The sequence below is a fragment of the Sus scrofa genome, chromosome 1 (genome assembly GCF_054392235.1).
Source record: "Sus scrofa isolate SSC_HxYL_T2T_F1_AM1 chromosome 1, Sscrofa_HxYL_maternal_Yorkshire_Landrace_v2.0, whole genome shotgun sequence".
Taxonomy (NCBI): Eukaryota; Metazoa; Chordata; class Mammalia; order Artiodactyla; family Suidae; genus Sus; species Sus scrofa.
Window position 1 is genome coordinate 145,394,537 of NC_139383.1, and position 17,249 is coordinate 145,411,785.

At 40.0% G+C, this 17,249-nt stretch overlaps 1 protein-coding gene and 1 pseudogene across 19 annotated transcripts in view; one reads left to right on the top strand and one right to left on the bottom strand.

Annotated features, from left to right (window-relative positions):
• Positions 1–17,249, bottom strand: part of LOC102166069 (uncharacterized) — a 273,766-nt gene that overhangs the window by 251,090 nt on the left and 5,427 nt on the right. For 2 of the 18 annotated variants that reach the window (XR_014814676.1, XR_014814633.1), the window contains exon 3: positions 9,309–9,472. The exons of the other annotated variants lie outside the window; for them this stretch is intronic. The gene's annotated coding sequence lies outside the window, so the exon portion shown is untranslated. The remainder of the gene's footprint in view (positions 1–9,308; positions 9,473–17,249) is intronic. 18 annotated transcript variants of the gene reach the window in all.
• On the top strand, positions 3,490–6,640 carry LOC100514264 (RNA-binding protein 3 pseudogene; annotated as a pseudogene). The gene has a single exon (XR_014814568.1). The product of XR_014814568.1 is annotated as an RNA-binding protein 3 pseudogene (transcript).

The following is a 17,249-nucleotide window of genomic DNA, read 5'->3' on the forward strand; positions in this document are numbered from 1 at the left end:
CAAAAAGCACAAATTTCAGAGCCAGTAAAACTTGAAGTCAAACTCCAACTGTAGCATTTGTTAGCTGTGTGGTCTTGCACAAGATTTTTTTTCCTTCTCTGAGCTTCAGTTCTCTGGTTTAAAAAAGAAGGAGAAGGAGAAGAGGAAGAAGCAAAGAAGGAAGGAAGGGAAAGAAGAAGAGGAGGAGGAAGAGGAAAAAGAAATAACATGATTCACCTCTTACTTCAGAGGACTGAATGAGATGGTGACGTAAAAGTACTTGACACAGTAGTCCATAAATGGTAGTAGTCACCTACCTTACCTTGTTTTGACCTTACCAGGATACCAAGCTAATTCTGGTCCCAGCCCAATTTGCAGCTCTTCTTTCTGCCTTTGTGTATTTCCTAAGAACCTATTTTAGCCTCTTCCTACAGACAAACAGCTTCTATGGGGAATGACATGAGTTAACAATGGTCATTGCCTGCTGAGAAGAAGAGCTGAGGCTGAAGCCTCAGAAAACAAGTCTGTCTGAACACTTCCTATCTCAGGCACAAAGACTCCCAAAGAGCCTTCCTTCCTGATGACTAGATAAAGTTGCTATATAATAACCAATATATTTGACTTTTCTTGGACACCAAGGTCAGCATACAAAACTACTTCTCAAGTGTCAGTGGCTATACCTGTGCCCCTCAAATGAGCAGGAGAATGACTTCCAGGCCCCTCCACTCATAATTAAGAAAAAAAAAGCTATACATGAAGACATACATCAAAATTTTCCCTTAACATAAGTACTTGGATTGTTTAGCACATGTCTGATAGAACTCAATTTTTAAATTTACATGATTTAACTTTCTTCATAATATCTTCATGAATTAAGCTAAAGCACACTTTTTTATTAAAAACAACATCTTTTCCTAATGGTAAAATTAGCATTAAACACAATTTGGAAAGTAGTGAAAACACTATATAAAGAAGAAAATTAAAACTCATCTCTAATTACCACCTAGAGATAATAAAATTAACATTCTGATATATTTGTTTCATGTTTTATATAATCATCTTTTTTAAATTGCCATAACTCAATATATATAATTTCTGAATCATGCTCTTCTGCTCAACATTAAATTGTGAATACTTAATATACTGCTAAAATTTTTCAAAACTGGCATGTTTAATATTAACAATATTGTAGCATATAAATATTCCATAATTTCCTGTTGTTGACATTTGGGTTGCCCCTCTCATTTTTTTTTTCTGTCATAAATATTAACAGCTAACTTTCTTATTTGCAGTGTACCTTTGGGAAAGCCAATGTACAAAGGTTAAATGGCTTGCTGCAAGGTGAGGTCTGGAATACAAATTCTATATTCCAGTCTTATTCTTTTTCTCATAGACCACAAGTATTAATTTGTTTTAACACTATCAATCAATGCTTACACCATACTTATCACTTCAATACATTTTATTTCCTGCTATTCATTTTTAAAACAAATATTACTGACAGTGTAGGAGGGTATGAATGACACTGAAATAGAGTCCCAAAGGGGGGGGGCAAACAGGAGTGAGGGACTAACTCAGACACCCTACAGCTCCCATCTTCATTTCTACCTTTTCTCATTGTATCAACTTCGCCAAGTGAATTATCTAATGATGACATCACTTCTTGGTTTTGACTCATAAAAAGAAATAAAGCTTCTCTGATGCTCAGTATCCCTACCAAGACATGGGTCCCTGTATTTCAGTGCCTCCCCTCTTCTTCTTTACCAGATTTTCCATCTCTTTCTCTGTCTTTCTCATACACACACACACACACACACACACACACACACACACACACAGTCTGACTGGTTTTTGATTTCTGTAGAAACCGTTGGTATTTTCCATGCTGTTTGGTCACACTGCTGAAAAGGGCTGCTTACAGTGTAAGAGCTCCCTGTGGCCATTCTTCTTCCATGTTGCTTCAAGTTAAGTTTAAAGGAATTCAGCATAGGATTGTGGGGAAAAAAAACCCAGTCCTGAGAACCTGGAAACCCAAGTTCTAAGTTTTTGGTTGAGGTCTTTTACTAACTTGCAGTCTGAACCTGGGCAAGTTGCCTCTCTTTGTAGTCTCAGGTCATGTTTATTAGATGATCTTGAAGATTCCTTTCAGTCCTCACATGACATACTTTTGAACAGTTTTATCCTTTTAGATGTTTTTTCTTTTTTTTTTTTTTTTTTTTCTTTTTGTTGTTGTTGTTGTTGTTGCTATTTCTTGGGCCGCTCCCTCGGCATATGGAGGTTCCCAGGCTAGGGGTCTAATCGGAGCTGTAGCCACCGGCCTACGCCAGAGCCACAGCAACGCGGGATCCGAGCCACGTCTGCAACCTACACCACAGCTCACGGCAACGCCGGATCGTTAACCCACTGAGCAAGGGCAGGGACCGAACCCGCAATCTCATGGTTCCTAGTCGGATTCGTTAACCACTGCGCCACGACGGGAACTCCCCTAGATGTTTTTTCAATCTCAAACCTTCCCTCCTTAAAAAAAAAAAAATGACTTGTTAAAGGTGGCTTCTTTCTGGCCATCAAACAACTTTGATTCCATTCTTTGTATAGGAACAACCCAAGACAATGTCTATAGGAGGGTTCCACCCCAGAGTTTTTGTTTGGTTTTGGGTTTTTTTTTGCTCTTGATCCAATCAACCAGAACTTCTCTCCTGGGTCCCATGCATTAGAAGGCCCTATACTGGCCTTCCTCCTCCACACACGAATGATGGTGATGGGTCTGTGAGGCCAAGGCTATTTGACCACCTGTAACCTTCTTTCCCTCTTCTAGACCAACCTGTCCCTAACCAGGATGTCAAGAATGTCCTGCTTATGAAGCTCTGAGCCTGCTTCCAGGGCCTACCTGGGCTCCTGCTACTTTCTGTGCCATTAAGGGCATACCACCTTGACTGAAGTGTACTTAGGAGATAACTGTTTGTGTAATTTGTGTTTGGAATTGTAGACAGAGCTTAGATATCTAGGCTGAAGTCTGCACATATATACATAAATTTCTTTGAGGTCAATATGAATAGAAGAGTAGGTGGCCCATTTAGTGGTAGGGGATGTGTGGAAAAGCCATTTGTGCATTCACCTCAGGCTCACAAATGTTAGGGATGGGCCTGCTTGTGGATACACTATCTTGTAAAGAGAGGCACAGAGCAGTCAATAAGAGTGGTTCTTCAAAGATTCTGTGAGTTATTTGTGGCTACACAAACTCACTAACTGGAATGAGTGGGCAGTAGAAAGAAAAGGGAAGCCACAGACTTTTCATCTTTAGCTCTACCCAGACACAAGTTCTGGACATAAAGGTAATTTATAACTTCTTACTGGTCTCTACATTGCCAACTACAGTTAGGATCCTGTGGGCACAAATTGTGATATTATATTAATAGTGAGGCGCGAAGGTGGTCCCCCAAAATGGCTGTCTCGCTGAGCCAGCCCGGCAGATTCCCACCTTTTTGGCTTTTTTTCTTTTCTTTACTTTTTTTTTTTTTTTTTTTTTTTTTGTCTCCTTATTTAGTCCTTTTTGTCTATTCTCCATTCTCTCTTTTCGTCCCTTCTCAAAACTCCAATCTTTTCTTTCATCTCTACTGTCTATATCCTCTCCAAAGGACTCAGTTTATTGACATGTCCTCTGAAGAAGGGAAGCTCTTCGTGGGAGGGCTCAACTTCAACTCAGATAAGCAGGCTCTGGAAGACCACATCAGCAGTTTCAGACCTATTTCTGAGGTGGTCATTGTCAAGGACCGGGAGACTCAGCGATCCCGGGGTTTTGGCTTCATTACCTTCACCAATCCAGAGCATGCTTCAAATGTAATGAGAGCCATGAATGGAGAGTCTCTGGATGGTCGCCAGATCCATGTGGACCACGCTGGCAAGTCGGCCCAGGGAACAAGAAGGGGTGCCTTTGGGGCCCGTGGTCGTGGCTACTCTAGAGGTGGAGGGGAGCAGGGCTCTGGAAATGGCAGATATGACAGTCGACCTGGAGGATATGTCTACGGATATGGATATGGAAAGTCCAGAGACTATGGCAGCAGAAGCCAGGGTAGTTATGACAGCTATTCAGGAGGAAATTGCAGGGACAATTACGACAACTGAGATGAAGCAAGTGCACCTAATGTAGATACACAGGAATAAAACCTCTGATCCAGGACCATCCTTCCAAATGGCTGTTTGTAAAGAAACATCTATTCTAGTACATCAACCTGTTTTTTTGAAGTGAGCTCCCAAAGTAGCTTGTTAAAGATGTTCAAAAAAGCTCCATGTTTAGAAAAAATTTTTCCCCCGTTTAAAGACAAATTGAGACATTCATAGGGTCTGGGTAATTTTTTTCCCCCTTTTTACCAGTTTTCTAATTTGGGCTCTCAGGATTATTGGTTCTGGCAAAAAAAATGTTTGGCCAGACCGATAGATTTTTTTTTTTTTAATACGCATCTAGGAACATTTTTAAAACCTATACACAATGTTTAATCATGGTTAGGAAGCAATTTCTGACTGTAAGTGTAAGAAATCTAGAATAGGATTACTTACAGGTGTTTTTTTCCTCCAGATCTCTGCCTTGATTATACAGAAGTTTCTAAAAATATTTATGTATGTATGTCACTTTTCTGATACTGGAAGAAAAAATATTCAGTTGTGTCTAATGTAGTGTTTAGGATGTCCTTGACAGAGTCGATTAAAAAGATAAAACCTGAAAACAAACCAAAAAAATAGTAATGACAATAGATTATTGAGCCTAAGCTGATTCCTATGTTGACATTTCTCTATTTTTGTTGGTTCATTTTTTTAACTCCCTCCCTTGCCAAAATAAAGGTCATTAACTAAAGCAAAGGAATCTCTTTGGGCTAACCTAGCCAACCCTCAGTTAACTCATACACCTGAGATCAGAGTTGTAAGAAATGGCCTATTAAAAAGCAAGTTAATGGAGAAGAGACTTATGGATGCGAAGGAGGAGGAGGAGGGAGTGGGATGGATTGGGAATTTTCGGTTAACAGATGCAAACTATTGCCTTTGGAATGGATAAGCAGTGAGATCCTGCTGTATAGCACTGGGAACTATATCTAGTCACTTATGATGGAGCCTGATAATGTGAGAAAAAAGAATGTACACATGTATGTGTAACTGGGTCACCATGCTGTACAGTATAAAATTGACAGGGAGTTCCCGTCGTGGCGCAGTGGTTAACGAATCCGACTAGGAACCATGAGGTTGCGGGTTCGGTCCCTGCCCTTGCTCAGTGGGTTAACAATCTGGCGTTGCCATGAGCTGTGGTGTAGGTTGCAGACGCGGCTCAGATCCCGCGTTGCTGTGGCTCTGGCGTAGGCCGGTGGCTACAGCTCCAATTCAACCCCTAGCCTGGGAACCTCCATATGCCGCGGGAACGGCCCAAGAAATAGCAACAACAACAACAACAAAAAGACAAAAAAAAAAAAAAAATTGACAGAACACTGTAAACCAGCTGTAACAGCAAAAATAAAAATCATTATAAAGGAAAAAAAAAAAGAAAAATAAGGCGAACAAAAGATTGCAAATTTGTGACCAATAAAAAAAAATTTTTAATTAAAAAAATAAAATAAAAGCATGTTAAATCCAAACCAATTTAACTATTTCTCACATCACAGTGTTTTTCAGAATTAGTAGTCATGATTATATAAATTTGATAGTGTAAATTATATTCATATGATATTTCAAAAGGCCCAAGATGAAAATGTATGTTGTCTCTAAAATGGTTTTAGTTGTATGTCTACCCAAGCCAAAAAAAATAGCTTGGGAAAACTCTACCCAGTTTACAAATTAGCTGGATGACATCGAACAAGTCATTTATCCTCTTGGGGACTCAGTTTCTTTAACTATAAAATAAGGAGGTTAGATTAAATGCTTTCTAAGGTTTCTTAAAAATCTAAGGTTTTATGTTTGCCTATGATTTTATAAGCAGTTATTCCTAGAGCTATTTAGCAGAGAAAATTGCAAAATGTTAAAACCTTTAGGACTTAGTAAATAAAAAGACCATTCATCAGGAAATGGGGTCAAGTTAGAGAGCCAAGAGTGCAGTCGCCTGAGTGGCTCTAGTTTTAAAAGAAATTATTAGAATTAAACACAGACTTATGCAGGCCAAGGAGAAAGAAAAGAAACAAGAGCTCCATCTTCTCCTGTTGTTATCCTGGAAGAGGAATCAGATGATAAAAGAAACTAACACATATAATACTGAAGTATAAGACGGCTATGGTTGTATCTGCAACAGCTTCTTTCCTAGTATTTTAACCAAGTCTAAAAGTTTGAATGCCAACGCTCCATGGGTATTTCCAAGGATACTCACTGCATACTAATTTTCCCTCCCTTTCAGTATCAGAAATCCCTTCCAAAATCATACAAGTATGATTCTATGCTGAAGCTGGCATTAAAACTTGATGTCAAGTCCCCAGATCCTGTTAGGATAATATGAAGAAGTCAGACATTCAGCTTTGTTATGAAACTAAACTATAATATATCAGACATCAGACAAGAGTATAAAACTACTTGATCAGAGGGTTCAGCCCAAGGTTACAGTCAACCACTACAGAGAATACAGAGGCCCCCAGAAGGAGAAGTCCTTACATCCTGTTTCTTCCCAATAAAGAGGAAGTCAAACACTACACAGTTTGCCTTGGAAGTCTAATCATATTAAGAGAAACATCTCATACCTGACTTCCCATACCTTGTAACTGATCAAAATGCAGGAAATTGCAGGGGCAGGATGGGAAGAAAAGAGTAATGAAAAGACCTGTAAAATCTCATTATCTGGCTAACCAGCTCTTGATTAAATAAAAACTGGGTGTATTTATAATAGTTATATTAAAATTTGAAAATGTGGGTTATGGGAGTTCCCATTGTGGCTCAGCAGGATAAGGACCCAATGCTGTCTCTGCGAAGATGCCAGTTCAATCCCTGGCCTCACTCAGTGGGTTAGGGATCCAGCATTGCTGCAAGCTGTGGCATAGGCTGCAGTTGTGGCTTGGACCCAGTGTTGCTGTGGTTGTGGCATAGGCTGCAGCTACAGGTCCAATTCAACCCCTGGCCCAGGAACCTCCATATGCCACAGGTGCAGCCATAAAAAGAAAAAAGAAAATGTGGGTTATAAATATATATTGTCAATGAATTTTCTATTATTTTCTTATGTTCAGAAAGTTATGTTTCCTAAGAATCTAATTTGTTTTGTACTTATATTTCGGAAAATCTGACTCAATTTCTTCTATTGAAATCTCCTGAACACAAAAAATGTTCTAACAACTGTGAAGAAATAGACACTCAATATCTGCCCATTTTTAACCTGCTTTTTTTTAACCTAAATAAAAATGCCATTTCTCATTAGAAGTTTAGACATCCAGCACAAACCACTGAAATACAGGGCTCCTGTGAGCACTGAATAGAGAAACTTATACAGTGAAGGGCTGATAAGGAGGAGAAGGGAGGTTTTTCACATGACATTTTGAGCAACTTCGGTTATATTTGAGCTTTGGGAAAGTTTCACAAACAGTTGCTTCTTCAGGAGCCTTCATGGTGCATATAACATTGTGTATTATATCTCACAAACAATTATATAGTGCTTATTATGTGCCATGCCCTGTAAATGCTTTACAAATATTAATCTTTGATTTTTCACAACAACCCTATCATCATGATCATCTTACCACACCCACTACCACCACTACCATCATCCCTGCTTTAACAGATGAGGAAACTGAAGCATAGGTAGAATAAGTCACTTGCTTCAGGCCCACAGCAATTGAGCACATGTGTCCATGCTCCTAGCCACCATGTTCCGCTCCTCTCCGAATAGCTCATTATTTGAGGCAAAGGTGGAAGCAGAGTTAGAAAATGCCCTGGGTGCCAGAGCATGTCACTTCCCTACAGTGGAAACACTGCTTTAACTTCTAGCAACTACCACCTCTTTAACCTGGCAAATCTTTATCAGATCTGTACCTATTAGATGTCCTTAAAAGATATGATGAAGTAAACACTAGAGAAGAATTTTAAGAGTAATCTCCAGAATGACCTTGTTTAAGAAATAGATTACTCAACAGAACAAAGGGTGGGGGAAAAATGTAATTGTAATGTACACATGTAAGGATAACTTGATCCCCTTGCTGTACAGTGGGAAAAAAGAAAAAAGAAACAGATTACTGAGCTAAAGGAAAAAACCATAAAATATTAATGGTTTCTACAGGACCCATACCCTCTTATCACTTTTGTCACTTTTGCCTAAAAATCAACAAAATGGTTTTGTTATTACTGTATTCATAGGATAATATGAATGACTTCTAAGAGAAGATATGAGGAAAAAGAAGTTGTCAGTTCCTACAAAATATATACTTTGGCCACGGACCTTAGGAAGCAAGGTCTTCAACTACAGCTAAGCAGTACAAAGATTTTAATCTGAAGGATTATTGTCATAATAAAAACTTTGAGCCTATTCACCATCAACTAGAGAATGGTTAAATTAAAGAATATCCATTAAATAGAACACAAAGCAATAAAACATATTAAGTGAAAAAAGCAATTTGTAGAACACTCTTATAGTATTATGCCATTTTTGTGGGAAAACAATATAAGAAACATTGATATATTTGCATAAAATACAGACAGGTTTGGATATAAATCTGAAAGAATATATGCACATCTCTTAAGAATGGTTACCCCTGAGTAAGTGCTGAAGGGGGAGGGGAGGAGGGTGGTGAAAAGGAGATAAATCTGTATTTTATAGATTTCCACTGATTTATATGAGGGGAGATTCACCAAGTGCACATGAATTAAAGCACAAGCAACCATATGGAAACCATTAAACTAGAGAAAGATTAAAGAAATAATCACTTATAAATAAGCTGTGTAATAAGTTTGACAAACTGATTCATGAGGTATAATCATATAATCACTTTACGCACCAGTTCTTCCATAATTATGTAGAAATTACTAGGCTAGCTTTACCAGATTTTTACTTCACTTAATGCTATGGATTTTAACGTTTCATTTTCACTAAAACTTAAAGAGGAAAAATTATCCCTTACAAAGACTGATAAGTCAGGAGTTAATGTACTCGTCTTTTATTTTCTTTCAGAAACTTGAATACACCTTTACATGGACCATCACCATATTTCAGACTGATTGGATGACAGTGTGGTATGATAAAAACAATATAGCACAGAGGTAGAAGACCAGTCCAGATTCTAGCACAGACTCACTGGGTAATTACTGCCACTTTTAACACCTATGAGTCCCTATTTGTTCCTCTTTAAAAGAATCCGTGATTCAAAAAAACAAGAGAATGGTACCTCTCTTTGCTGACAAGAAATGAAATACATCTCCAATGCTGGCAAAAGCCTTGTGAAGCAGCTTACTAAGCAGTGCTGAACATGACATCTGCAACTGTTATAGCATCCTCTTCTGGTCCCCAGAACTTGTTTCTTGTTCCTTCCATGTTCTGTTCAAGTGTCATCTGTGCAGTTAGGAGAATCACAAGAGTTGGCCTGTCACCCCACTCTGCCTCCCTTCCCTGCTCCTTCTCTACTCTGAGGTATGAGAGAAATGCCAAACCTAAACCATCCTGTGCTTTGCTACCCAGGACAATCCAACCCAACCTGCGCATTATGGCCAGAGTGACCTTTGTAAACACATGTCTAACAATGTCATCCCCTTTAAAAGTCTTAATACAGATTCCCACCATTTACAACCAAATTCACACTCTTGGCCTGACTAAAAGCCCTTTACTCTCATGTCTCCAGTCCATGATGGCCCCAGTTCACTTTTCCAGCCTCCTCTCCTGCCTTCTAACTCCCACCTGATATCCACATACAGTATCTTCTAGTCATATGGAAATGTCTCCAGTTTACTGTTTATAGGTATTCTCTTAACAGAAACCCTAGAGACCACGAGTGTTTCAGAATTCAAAACTTTTTAGATTTTCAACAGGAAATTGCATGCTTTTATGCATACATATGCTGTATTACATCCCAAAGGGTCTAAGGCTTCAACTAGTATCAAAAACATAAATATCTCTGCAGCAAACCTAGACCATTCACATTAAGTGTGATAAGGTCATAAATGATCTCAGTCAATTCAGGTTGGGCTTTGCCACTGGGCCACTTCCCTTGTCTCCTCCAGATCTGCAATTGCCCTTTTCCACTTGCTCTGTGCCCGGGACACTGACCCACCTGAGCTTCAGTGCCCCTACTCCACTGCTCCCAGGCTTCTGATGGGATACAGCCAATCCAGGGGCCTGGGATGTTTTGTCTCCTAGAGACAGTCATCTGTAGGCTCTTTGGGCAATCTTCTTGCCATGATTTCTTTCTTCTGGCCTCAAAGAACTATTCTCTCCTCTTGTCTCCTAGGGACACGTGTCTCAGGATCCTAACAGCCCTATTGTCCCACTACCACACTCCTATCCCTTGTGCCAGCACTCCCACACAACCCTTGTAAGTGGTCTCAATTAAATCCTCTTCAAAAGATCCCAGTGTGAGAACATCATTTGTTTCCTCATGGATCCCTGACAAACACAGCACCAATGGGTGCAGACTGAGTCAGGTTTTCCTGACTATAAGATAAAGAAAGAGCTTTCAGCTTTTACAGCATTTTGAATTTTGGAATTATGTAAACTGTTGTGAACTCATACACTCTACTGTTTCTTTCTTCTGTTTAATATATACTGTTCCTTCTACCTGGAATGCCCTTCTGTTCCTGTCCAATTGCCTAATTTCAATTTAGTCTTTAAATACTAAACTGCAGTGGTGAACAATTCCACTGACCAATCCCCTGTCAACAATTCCTCATCTAATAGTCCTGGACACTTATAAAGTCTCTGGAAGAGCTCTGGAAAACTTATGTGAGTATGGGGCTTGAAGGGAAAACCCCACCCAAGCAAGTGATGGAATCACAAGTACTATTACTGTAACATATGTTTAGTATATGTTAATGAAAGGTTTAACATTTCTTAATATTGCTGTATAATTGAAGAAACACAGGGTGAGTGAAGACATAAATAAAATCTAGTGCTTTTTTTTTTTTTTTTTTTTTTTGCTTTTGTTTTAAAAAAATTTTTTTTAGGGCTGCACTTGCAGCAAATGGAAGTTCCCAAGCTAGGGGTTGAATCGGAGTTGCAACTGTCAGCCTGGGCCACAGTCACAGCAATGCCGCATCCAAGCTGCATCTTCAACCTACATCACAATTTACAGCAATGCCAATCCTTAACCCACTAAGCAAGGCCAGGGATCAAACCTGCATCCTCATGGATACTAGTCACACTTTAAACCCACTGAGTCACAATAGGAACTCCTAAAACCTAACACTCTGAAATTTCATTTATTTACCCTCTTGTGCAAAGACTCACAGATAAAACAGAAACAGAAAGTTTTGAAAAATACTCATCCTGGAGTTCCCATCGTGGCGCAGTGGTTAACGAATCCGACTAGGAACCATGAGGTTGCGGGTTCGGTCCCTGCCCTTGCTCAGTGGGTTAACGATCCGGCGTTGCCGTGAGCTGTGGTGTAGGTTGCAGACGCGGCTCAGATCCCGCGTTGCTGTGGCTCTGGCGTAGGCCGGTGGCTACAGCTCCGATTCGACCCCTAGCCTGGGAACCTCCATATGCCGAGGGAGCGGCCCAAGAAATAGCAACAACAACAACAACAACAACAAAAGACAAAAAAAGACAAAAAAAAAAAAAAGACAAAAAAAAAAAAAAAGAAAAGAAAAATACTCATCCTTAGTGTGTGCAATGCACTCTGGCATTTCCTAGCTTACTGTAGTCAGTATTGCTTTTTAAGAATACTGATCACACTTTAGAAATGGGTCATGCAATGCACAGTGTGAAAGACTAAACGACGTCCATGACAAATACTTCCAGGCTTTGTCAAACAAAGAATCATTTTTTGCCATTTAAACTTTCAAGTTGTTTCCCCCCATTTTCAGTGACTTGCTGTCCTGGGCAGGGGCAGGAATTCCTGTCCTAAAATTGGATGACATCTGGCTAGAACCACAGGACGTGTGCTGAGACAGAAACCAGAGTAGCTGGCAATCTGGGAGTTAGGACTGTCTTAGCCAATTTTGGATATTTGGTCACCTTATCTAAGATTACAAGTAAACTCACTTTTTTCAGTCTCTCAGAAGGCAGCTTTTATTGTGTCATTTTAAAAGAATTTTTTCTGCGTTGTTTAATTATTTGGGTTAATTTTAAAACAAGGGTTTATGAAATGTGAGCTAGTGCCAGGAAAATGTGGATCAATTGTTGCCTCCCTAGAGAAAATAGCGGTGCTTTTAATAATAGATCCTAGTACAGTATCTATAACTCTTCTAGGACTTAAAAGGCAAGCAAATATGGGTTGGATAGAGAGGTTTTTTGGTGTGTATGCCTACAATATTACATAAAGCCTAAGAAAAAAAAATGTTCTAATTAGACTCTGATTTGTACCGAGCAGGCATTCATTTAGATGCCCCTGAAAGAAAAGGAGTTAATTATACAGATACTGTATCATTTAGGATTAACACTGGCTACATGTGACAGAAATCAAAATTAATGGTGGATAATAACCTTATCTTAAATAAGACAGTTCTTGTCTCTCTCGTAAAAGACAAGTAGGCAGTCCAGAATCGGCATGGATTAATGATGTCAAAGGACCAGGATTCTTTCTTGCTGGGATTCTTATCAATGAATATAAACTCTAGACAGCCAGGAGGAGGAAGGGAAGAGCAATGGCATGCCTCCTTTCTTTAAGGTCATGTCCAGCAAATTACACAGACCCATTAAACAGAATATCACCATATGGCTGTACTTAGCTGCATGGAAGGTAAGGAGGTGCAGAGTTTCTAAGAGAAGCCCAGCTAACAAAGGAGGAGGAAGGTGGCAAAGACAGATGTTGGGGAAAACAGATTTCCCCCCACAAGTATACACGTCCTAAAATTGATAAAACTTTAGGCTTGATTTCTGTAGCCTTTGCTCTCCTTCTCAAATAGTCAGTTTTCTCCTTATTCTAGGGTAAACAGGAATTTCAAAATAGTTTACTGAGCTTAGTTGATTATTTTGCCTCTATATGGCAAAGCCTGCCATGTCAGGGCAGTGTGTGGATGGCTGGAACTAGAGCCAATCAAACCCTAACCACAAGGCTGTAAAACTAGGTCTAACTAGGAAAAAGAAGAGGGAAATGAATGCCGGGCAAGAAAAACAAACATCTTACCACAATGTCTAAGAGGTGGCTCTATGTTAACATGTTCAAATCAAAATTCTTTCTCTCTCAAATTCCACCTCCAATGTACCACCATCTGACCAGCTATTTTTTTTTTTTTTTTGTCTTTTGTCTTTTTTGTTGTTGTTGTTGCTATTTCTTGGGCCACTCCCGCGGCATATGGAGGTTCCCAGGCTAGGGGTCTAATCGGAGCTGTAGCCACCGGCCTACGCCAGAGCCACAGCAACACGGGATCCGAGCCACGTCTGCAACCTACACCACAGCTCACAGCAACGCCGGATCGTTAACCCACTGAGCAAGGGCAGGGACCGAACCCGCAACCTCATGGTTCCTAGTCGGATTCGTTAACCACTGCGCCACGACGGGAACTCCTGACCAGCTATTTAACGCAAGAAAACAAGTGTACTCCTTGAGCCTTTTTCCCCTCACTCCACACATCCAATCAGGACCAGCTACATAATATGTGGGGTCCAATGAAAAATGAAAATGCTGGTCCTCTTGATGAAAAATCATTAAGAATTTCAAAATAGCAACAGCAAAGCATTAAACCAAACTGTGTAGACCTTCTACATATGGGGCCTGCTGCAACTGTGCATGAAGCCAGACCTGCATCCCACATATATCCATACATTTTGTAAGTTCTACCTCTGTGATATTAATTTTATGTGTCTACTTGACTAGGCCACAGGGTGCCCAGACATTTGGGTGAACAATATTCTGGGTGTGTCTGCGAGGATACTTCTGGATGAGGTTAACATTTGAATCAGCAGACTGAGTAAAAAGCAGATTGCCCTTCCTAATGCTGGGGGGGCCTCCTTTAATCAACTCAGGGGCTGAACAGAACTAAAAAGAAGAAGAGAGAAGTCCTTCTATCTGTTTGAGGTGGGACATCAGTTTCTGTCTGCCTTTATTTATTTATTTATTTACTTGCCTTTTCAGGGCTGCACTCGTGGCATATGGAGGCTCCCAGACTAGGGGTCCAATCGGAGCTATAGCAGCCAGCCTACACCAGAGCCACAGCAATGCCAGAACCGAGCCACGTCTGTGACCTACACCACAGCTCATGGCAACGCCGGATCCCTAACCCACTGAGCGAGGCCAGGGATCGAACCTGCAACCTCACGGTTCTTAGTTGGATTTATTTCTGCTGCACCACCATGGGAACTCCTCTGCCTGCCTTTAGACTCAAACTGAAACACAGGCTCCTCCTGGGTCTTGAGCCTGCCAGCTTTCCACTGGAACTTATACCATCAGCTCTCCTGGGTCTCCAGTTTGCCCACTGCAGATATTGGGACTTCTCAGCCTCCATAATTACATGAGCCAATGCCTTAAAATAGATTTATTTATTTTTCTATCTCTATATACATCTTATCAGTTCTGCTTCTCTAAAGAACCCTAATATGACCTCCAAAACAATTCTTAAATTGGACACCTCTCTCCATCTCCATGATGACATATCTGGATTTCTGGCTCTGGACTAAATGGTACTGGCCTCTTAAGTGTGCCTGCTTTCACTTTTGCCCCCATTTTAGTGGCGTTTAATCAGAGAAACAAAACTACAAGGATGGATACACACACAGACACACAAAATATCTGTATGCAAAATTTCTATGTAATAAATATTTAAATATAAAATATAATATTTAAATGCACAACATATAAATATAATAAATAAAATGTTTAAATATGTAAAATTATAAGTTTCTAATAAAACGTATTTATATAAATATTAATAGTATATAAATACACTATATAAATGTTTATATAACTATAAACATTTATATAAATATATAAAATATATAACACACATACATACATGAATTTGTTTTAGGTCTTTGACCTTACACAACTGTGACAGCTGATTAAATAGGCTCTGGCTGGGACATCAGTTTCTGTCTGCCTTTATTTATTTATTTATATAAAGAGACATGAAGTTCAAATGAAACCTGTGAGGGCAGACTTGAACCTACAAAGATGGACTTGGAATACTGTCAGTCTCTCATCACCTCTGAGCCTCCAACTCTGATAAGGGTATGTGTCCCACAAAAGAAGCTGATGCCCTTAGTCATGGAGCTAAATACGCTCCTGGCCTGGGACTTAGAGCGACTGAAGAAGAAAACCTGGCAGGAGTTGAAGGTCTTGTGGGCCAGATGTTGTCTGAGGCCAGTAAGGTACGCCAGCAGATTACAGCAACATGGGTGCATTGCAGTTGGGCCATGTGCCCTGTTCTGACCTTCCAAGTGTAAAAGCAATAGGCTAGTGCTTCCTTTCTCCTTTCCAAATAGCATACAAAATGCTCCTTGAGAAGCTCATCAACGCTGAGTCATGCAGGGAAGGAAATTCTGGGAAACATAACTTGGGTTTAGTCAAATTGACACCATACAAATCCTCCACAGCCCTTCAATTAATTCCAATATGGTAGCAACAGATAACATTTAAAAATCAAAATCAGACCATTTTTTTCTTCTTTTAAATCTTTCAAATGCTTTCCCCTGCATATAGAATAAAATCCAAACCCATAATCATGGTTTACAAGGCTGCCTGTTCTCTGAACTCATTTCATTTTATACCATTTTATACCACTTCCATTCCTGAGCTAGTAAGCCATCTACATGATCTTCAAACACATGAAGGTCATTCCTATCTCTGTCTTCACATGGCCTTCTTCTGTGTGTCTGTGTCACTTGGGGTCCTTTCCTTTTCTTATAAGGCCAACCATCACTGGATTTAGGGTTTACCTTAAACCCAGGATAATCTCATATCAAAATAATTCATCTGCGAAGACTCTATTTCCAAATAAAGTCCTATTCACAGGTTCCCCGGGTAAGGAAATGAACATATCTTTTGGGTGGACACAGTGCAACTCATTACAGGGCTAACGAAAGTTTCCTATTATGCCTACTTCTTCTACTGAAACAGGGTCACTCAGAGATCTGAACTTGGAACTATTAATTAGGGCCCCTAGCAAACGCTATATGCCACAAGAAATACAGACATCATCAGGTAATACAGAAAGGAGGATCCTTACATTCCCTGAACTATTGAGGAATGACAGTTGGGATGCAGACAAGAATTAACTCAAAGTTTGCAGGATCCAGAATTAGGAGTTTGTGTGATCACAAGGCTTCCAATGCATCCCCTGAGGTATAGTGGGTAGCTGACTGCTTAACAATACTCAACAATGTGGTAAATTGCCTGGATTTGTAAGTCAAATTTTGACAAGGTAATAGCTGGAAGGAGAAATGATCTTTGCAGTTGTCTTAAAACTTTAGCAGCTTTTGGAGTTCCCGTAGTGGCGCAGTGGTTAACGAATCTGACTAGGAACCATGAGGTTGCGGGTTCGATCCCTGCCCTTGCTCAGTGGGTTAACGATCTGGTGTTGCCGTGAGCTGTGGTATAAGTTGCAGACACAGCTTGGATCCTGTGTTGCTGTGGCCCTGGCATAGGCTGGTGGCTACAGCTCCGATTAGACCCCTAGCCTGGGAACCTCCATATGCCGAGGGAGCGGCCCAAGAAATGCCAAAAAGACAAAAAACAAACAAACAAACAAAAAAAAAAAACCTCAGCAGCTTTTGCCTCAAAGCACTCCATGATGTTATCAGAAACAGTTTGGGAAAAGCTGCCTTGTTGGAGAAAAGTTGCTATAGTAGGATTTTAAAGCAAAGCACTACAGGAGAAGCTCAGAACTTCCTATGAAAAACAGGAATTATCCTTCCCACTCCTTGCTCTCAAAGAAGTTATTCAAAGGGAGGATACCTTCAGGGTTAGAAATAAAGGTACGAATCCATCCATGCAGGTTGTGGAGTTCAGACACCCAAGTTCAGATTTCTAACTACCAAAGCTCCCTGACTAAAGGGTAAGTGACTTCCTCACTTTGGGTCAGGAAACACACTAGAAAAAGCCCTTGGCCTTAAACACAAAGCATGACTACTGTATTTTTACCTAGTTGGGAAGACAGGTCCTAAATAAAAGATCAGTAATATCTCACATATTTGTTCCTAGAATCTAGCAGCCACTGGAGACAGATTTAACATCCACAGC